The sequence below is a fragment of the Sus scrofa genome, chromosome 5 (genome assembly GCF_000003025.6).
Source record: "Sus scrofa isolate TJ Tabasco breed Duroc chromosome 5, Sscrofa11.1, whole genome shotgun sequence".
Lineage (NCBI taxonomy): Eukaryota > Metazoa > Chordata > Mammalia > Artiodactyla > Suidae > Sus > Sus scrofa.
In genome coordinates this window covers 90354284-90361766 of record NC_010447.5, presented here as the reverse complement: position 1 = coordinate 90361766, position 7483 = coordinate 90354284, and positions in this window count along the sequence as shown.

The window sequence follows — 7483 nt, the reverse complement described above, 5'->3', positions numbered from 1 at the left end:
TCTGGTAATGTCCTGCTCAAATTACATGACAGAAATATCAAGAGAGGTATGATTACATTAAAATATGAACAGTGGCATAATAATAAGATACATACATAAATCTAAAAAATACAACAAACTAGGGAACACAACAAAAAAGAAGCAGACGCACTGATATAAAGAACAAACTAGAGGTTAACTGGAGAGAGGGTGGAGGAGAGGGGAAATACAGAGGTGGAGGGAGAAAGGGCTATTGTAGGATTAAATTAAATCATTGTGTGAAACTTTTTAAAATTGTAAAGCACAACAGAATTTAAAGAATCATTCATTCATCAAAAATTTTAAAATTTTAAAAAATTGAATGGAAAAAGATGATATATATATATATATATATATATATATATGGTATATATAATGGAATACTACTTAGCCATAAAAAGAATGAAATTTTGCCATTTGCAACAACATAGATGGACTTGAAGAGTATTATGCTAAGAGAAGTCCGTTAGAAAAAGATAAATGCTGTATGATATCACATACATGGAACCTAAAGACATACAGATATAGACAATGTAGATATGGACATACAAACATAGAAATAGGTAAAGACAGATACAGAAAAATCTGTCTCCAGTTCCTGACACAGACCTCCTAAAACCCTTACAATTTCCTAAGCACCAGGGGTACTCAAAGCCCCTTTTGTTCTAACATTTGGTCTTTGACCCTGGTTCCTGACATGGAACTCCTAAATCCCTTAGAATTTCCTGGATAATAAGAGCATCATTTATTTTAATGAGGTGGCTCTTGGTGGGCTCCTGGGCAGAGGCTGGTCACCAGAAAGCCATAATTAGAAGCTTGGAACACTCAACTCTGCTCCCTATCCCCTGGGGAAGGGAGAGGAGCTAGATACTGAGTAAACAATGGATCATGCCTACATGATGAAGCCTCCATAAAAATCCACAAAGTAGGGGACTGAAGCGCTTTCTGGCTGGTGAACATATCCATGTGTCAGGAGAATGGTGTGCCCCAACTCCATAGGGACAGAAGCTCTTGTGCTCAGGACCCTTCCAGACCTTACCTTCCACATCTCTTCATCTGGCTGTTCACCTGTACCCTTGGTCACATTCCTTATTACACAATAAACCAGTAAAAGTATTTCCCTGGGTTCTATGAGCTGTTCTAGAAAATTATCAAACTCAAGGAGGAGGTTGTTGGAACCTCAATGTATAGCCGATTGGCCAGAAGTACAGGTGACAATTTAGGACCTGTAACTGGCATCTGAAGGGTCAGTCTTGTGGGACTGAGGCCTTAACTTGTGGGATGTTAATTCCAGGTAGACAGTGCCAGGACTGAATACAGCTGTAGGACACCTAGCTGGTGTTGGAGAACTGGTCATACATCCTGTGCAGAGTATTCATGTCAACAGTGGTCGTAGAAAGAGGAAAAATAAGGAGTTTTCCCTACACAAAACTTTTTACTGTTTTTATAAATAATAAATACACATTTGATATCACACAAATGGTTTGAGTGCATACCACAAACTCTGGAAAGATGCACACTAAACCTTTAAGAATGGCTACTTCTCAGTAGGGAACTGATGCAGATTTTCATTTTTTACTGTATTATATTTGTTTGCATTATTTTGCAGAGAATATGATGACTTTATAATCAAAGAAAATAAAGTTCAATAAATTAATAACATTCATTTCATAAGAAATGTGTCTATTGTAAAAAATGAATTAAGCATAAAGAAAAATATTAAACTCATTCATTTCCACCATTCAGTGACAACTACTCTTAGTATGTGGTGATTCTACATCCAAATCTTTGCAATGCGTATAACTCTCATTTTATTTACAAAAAATGTATTCATGCCGTAAGTATCCATTTGTTAATCTTTTTTCTTTTAACACTACACCATAGATGTTTGCAATCTCCTGGTTCCTTAACTATCAAGATAAGTTTTTCAAGCATACTTACAGCATTGATTTTTTTAAAACCTAATATATCTTGATCTGATAATATAAAGTGATATACGAGGATGTGAGGAACAGCGACTCTGCCAGAAGAGTATAAACTGGAGTTCCCGTTGTGGCGCAGTGGTTAATGAATCCGACTGGGAACCATGAGGTTGCAAGTTCAATCCCTGGCCTTGCTCACTGGGTTAAGGATTCGGCGATGCCGTGAGCTGTGGTGTAGGTTGCAGACGCGGCTTGAATCCCGCATTGCTATGGCTGTGGTGTGTAGACCAGTGGCTACGGCTCCGATTTGACCCCCAGACTGGGAACTTCCACATGCCGCGGGAGCGGCCCAAGAAATGGCAAAAAGACCAAAAAAAAAAAAAAAAAAAAAAAGAGAGAGAGTATAAACTGATGCAGCGACTTTAGAGAACCACTTAGCAGCATCTATTAATGCTGAAACCTCCCACACCCAATGTCACATACGCACAGAGAGAGATTACAAGTGTTTTTACTGCATCACTTTTTATAATAGCAAACTATGAGAACCATCCTAAAAGACTGCCAATAGGAAAACAAATAAATTAAACACTTCCCAGCATTTGTTTATTTATTCATTCATTCACTTATTCAACCAATAATCACTGGACATTACTGTGTGCCAATCTCTGATCAAAGGGCTGTGAGCAAAAGCATGCAGATTTCTGACCTTCTAAAATCTATACCCTGAGGTTCCCATCGTGGCTCAGGGGGTTAAGAACCCAACTAGTATCCATGAGGATATGGGTTCCACCCCAGACCTCGCTCAGTTGGTTAAAGGATCCGGCATTGCCATGAGCTACGGCGTAGACCGCAGATGCGGCTCGGATGCCAGGTTGCTGTGGCTGTGGTGTAGGCTGACAGCTGCAGCTCCAATTCAACCCACAGCCCAGGAACTTCCATATGCTACAGGTGCGGCCCTAAAAAGAGACACAAAAACAAACAAAAAACTATACCCTAATGAACTGAGACACAAATAAAAGCAATAAGTACAATTAATATTTCTTTAGTATGTTAGAAAATTATAACTTCTATGGAGGAAAAAAAGTAGAGTGGGTACGGATTTGGGATGCTAAACAGTATGTCTGAGCATGCCATGGAGGCCTTATTGAGAAGGGGCATTGGAGCAAAGGCTGGAAAGTATGGGGGAAGTAGCCATATATATAAATGGAGCCCAAATGGAGGAAATTGTTAAGTGCAAAGTCCCTGAGCAAGAAGCACATCTAACGTGTTCAAATAGCAGCAAGCAGGCCATGTGGCACGAGGGACAATGCTGCAGGAGATGAGGACTTACAAGTAACAGAGCAGGTGCAGAGGTTATGTCAGGACTCCGGCTTTTACTTTCAGTTAAAAGAAACCTATCAAGAGGCTTCTATCTCAAAAATCCTGTTACATGAAGAACACACGTTGCAAAATAATGACTGGTCAGCATGATGCCACCCCTATAAATTTTAAAACATAAAAAACAATATCATATATTGTTTTTAAAGGTCTTAAAGTACAAACTTAACCACGGGAATTAGATTATAAAGTGAAAAATCAGGAGGAAAGGCAAGGAGGACTTGTCTCCATCTGTTCAGGTGGCTATAACAAAACACCACAGATTGAATGGCTTGTAAACAACAGAAATTGAATTTCTCATGGTCTGGAGGCTGAGAAGTCCAAGATCAAGACAGCAGCAGACTGGACGTCTGATGAGCACCTATCTCCTAGTTTACAGCTGGCACCTTCTGCTTGTCCTTATATAGTAGAAAGGATAAAGGATCTCTCTCGAGCCTCTTTTTTTTTTTCCTAGGAGAGCCTGATAGCTACCTTGCTTAGTTTATGTAAACTGCTTCACTTGCAAAAGTTAGGGCCTTCAGACAACCAACGAAGCCTCTCTTTGCCAGCCTACCCCCCAGATCCCTTGGACAGAGCCTGCCCTTACTATTGTTGGCAGCTGGACATCAGAGGTTCAGATTCTTGGCCCAGAATGACCCAGACTGTTCGGCAGGTAAATGGGAGAGGGTGATCTGCAGAACTGAGCCTTGCCTTCTACATCCCCCACTGTTGCCCCAAGCCCTTCAGGTCTTTGCTGAACACTGGCTGATGCTGAAGCCTTTTTTATAAGAGCATTAATCCCATCCATCAGGGTCATGACCTAGTCCCCATCCCAGAGGTCTCACCTCCTAATACCATCACCCCTGGAAGTTAGGATTCAACATAAGAATGGAGGGAAGGACCCACATCAGACCAAAGTATGACTTATCTTTACCTGTAATTTTTTTTACAGAGCAATATATTTCTATACTAATTATACACATTCAAAAAATATAAATATGTATGAGCATGTATACACACACACACTTTAAAAAAAAAAAATCTCTAAGAAAACATGCCAAAATGTTAGAATTTAGAAAGTGAGTATATGAGAAAATTTTTCATATGATTTTTAAATATTTTTGATATCTAAAATTTTTAATTTTATAAATAAAGAAAAACTTCAATCTCTTTCAGTGTGCATCCCAGTCTTATACCATCTTCCTGGATTTCTTTCATTATGCTCATCAGTGAACAGGCTGTCTTATGTAATTTTGATTCATCTGCCTGTTTCATGGGCCATGCTATCACTATGGCATCCACAAATCAGATAAACAAGATTTCTATTCCAACACACAAACACTGATAAGAATGTTGATCAACAGAGACCGAAAGGGGAAACTTGGGCCTCTCTTTATAGCCTGTCCTCTACACTTAGCATGAGGAGCTCTTTCAGGGTATGACTGATGCCCATTAACCCACCTCAACTCCAACTGAGCCCACATTTCCCCATCCGGCCCAGAAATCAGAAAAATCTGTCAGATACAATGTTAAAAGTAAAGTATACTACATATTTTTAAACTTCTCCATATCTACAAAAAGCATTGAAGCAGTGATTTTTTTTTTCAGAGAGGGCCTTATGAACCCCTAGAATCTTTCCTGAGCAATCTGTTTAACCCTTGCGATGCTGAGTCTTTAACCACACATAAAGGGCATTCCTAGGGTTAAACAAAATGCATAGCCACCGAATACAGCAACCTCTGCTGAAAGAAATACAACCAATTAGTTCCGAGTGATTACTTAACTTTCTAATGTGATCTAATCAGCCTTGCACACTGACTATTCCTCAGTAAATGCACTCATCAGGCTGTTTCACATACAAATCAGTTTCTGATTACGTATATCCCGTGGGCAGTAACCTGAGAAATATTCATGCACGCAAAGAAACAAAATCAGGTAAAGTGCTTGTTTGGTCTGATAGTTTAACGATGACGCTATCTTTATATAATGATTGTAGTAGCACAGGAAATAGTATGTGTTGCATTTTGAAAAAGCTTCACATCCACGTATAATGTGACAGTAATATGACCCACGTCACAGAGTTCCTTTGTTTGAGAACAATTCATGTTTGAGAACAACTGAGTGTCATTTGAGAAAATGAGATCCACTTTTGTTCCATTTTGAAATAATTCTGGTTTATAACAACAAATTGTGTTTTTTCTCTTTCCTCCCTTTGCTATCCTGAGGAACATTTTTCAGAAGCACAGAAGGTTTACGCCTCCCCATATCTGGCGTTCCCGTTGCTTCTGTAATTCACCACCTGAAGTCTTAATTCTCTGTGTGTAACACCACAATTGGCTACTGTGGAGATAATTTTGACATAATCATGCCAGAAATATGACTTGAGGACAAAGATCATAGGGAAGTGGATGAAGTCTTACAATGGGTCCTAAATCACAAAGAAGAACCAGAAACAGGATAATTTTCACCCAAATTATCTTGTTCTAGCTTTACTACATTTAAAAATAAAATTCACAGGCTTGCTTCTCCCCCCTGCTGGGCTCTTAAACTCATTTCCAAGGTTGTTATTGCAGTCGTTAACTTCCTCTCAGCTAGAATTCTGACAAGGGATGCAAACTCGGTCACTTGAAAAATGTCATCCCTGGAAACTGGTTGAGTTGAGCTGGCTGAAATGTGCTGGGTAAATCAGCAGCAGCTTAGAACTTCAGCACAACTCAGAAATGAATTTCACACTGAAATCTCATCTCCACACCTTCCCAGGTTTGGAGGTACTGCTGGTTTAGTCGACATCAGAACAAATGCATTCGCCCAGGTCTGAGCATTACTATGAACCCCTGTTGAATATCAAAGTAACACTCAAGCAGTACACACTACAATTCAACAGGAGAAAGACACCTGCCAGTGCCTCTGTGGGGTCTTGGCAGACACAGATGGGCTACCACAAACCAGGGCAGCCCAAAGAACTGCGAAATCTTAGCTGTGCCTTCCTCTCAGGTTTCTATGACATTCCGCTGCTCTGTTTATTTCCACTTTTCCACACTGGCTTCTCTCGCACAGAAACACTAAAGCCATCCTTCAGGCCGATAGGATGTAGAAGATTAAAAGAAAGGCATGGTGTGAAAGGTTGGGGACATTGCCACGGCCCAATTCTAACAAACACTAAATTACCACGGAAATAACCGTGGTGGACACAGCCTAATGTGACCTGCAAGTCACACTCTTGAGGAACCCCTTCCCTTCTAGTGTAGTGGGACTTGTGATTTGCTTCTAACCTATAGAATATGGAAAAGGTGATGGAATGTCACACCTCAGGTTGTACCACAACATATCTACAAGACTCCACCTTACCAGACTCTCTGGAAAGACTCATGCTAGCCTTGAAGATGCCAACTGTGGTGTGAACTGCCGATGAAGAAAAGCATGAGGCAGGTAACTGCAGGTGGCCTCGAGGACCTGAGAGCCTCAGTCCTTCAACCACAGGGAACTGAATTCTCCCAACAACCACGTGAGATTTGAGGAATACCTTAAACTCCAGAAAGGAATGCAGCCCAGCTAACACCTTGATTGCAGCTCTGTGGGGCAGTGAGCAGAAGATTGAGACCTAGTCTCCGAATCCACAGTCAGTTGAGATAATCAATGTCTGCCGTTTTGAGCCACTAAGTTTATGGTAATTTGTTATACGGTAATAGAAAACTAATACAGTGATCAATGAAATAACATTAGAAGTCATCTGCATAACCACTGGAATCAAGGACTGGTGCTCCTACAGATCATAAATCTACAGTTTACTGTCCAGATACAGTCTAAGTGGTCCTGGATCAAAGAAAGATGAGGAAAGCTATGCTTTTTCTGAGAACAATGTTGCTAGATGGTAGGAAGAGGAACTAACAGACCCCCAAGGACACCTCAATACCCCTGAAGACCCAACTGTATGCATGCAAGGAAAGCACGACTCAAGGTAGCTCAAGAACAAAGGAAATTTAATGACTTGGGAAAAGGTAAACATAAAAGAACATCTTTCTGGAAGTCAATGAGGACTATTTCAGCTGCTCAATGTGTCACTAAAGCCTTGTTTTGCTTAATTTTTCTCTAACTCTACTCTCCCAGTCTCGGTGTCAGATATATCCCAGACTGGCTCCTCCACCCCGTGACCTCGAATGGCTGCCAACAGTTCCAGGGCCACATGC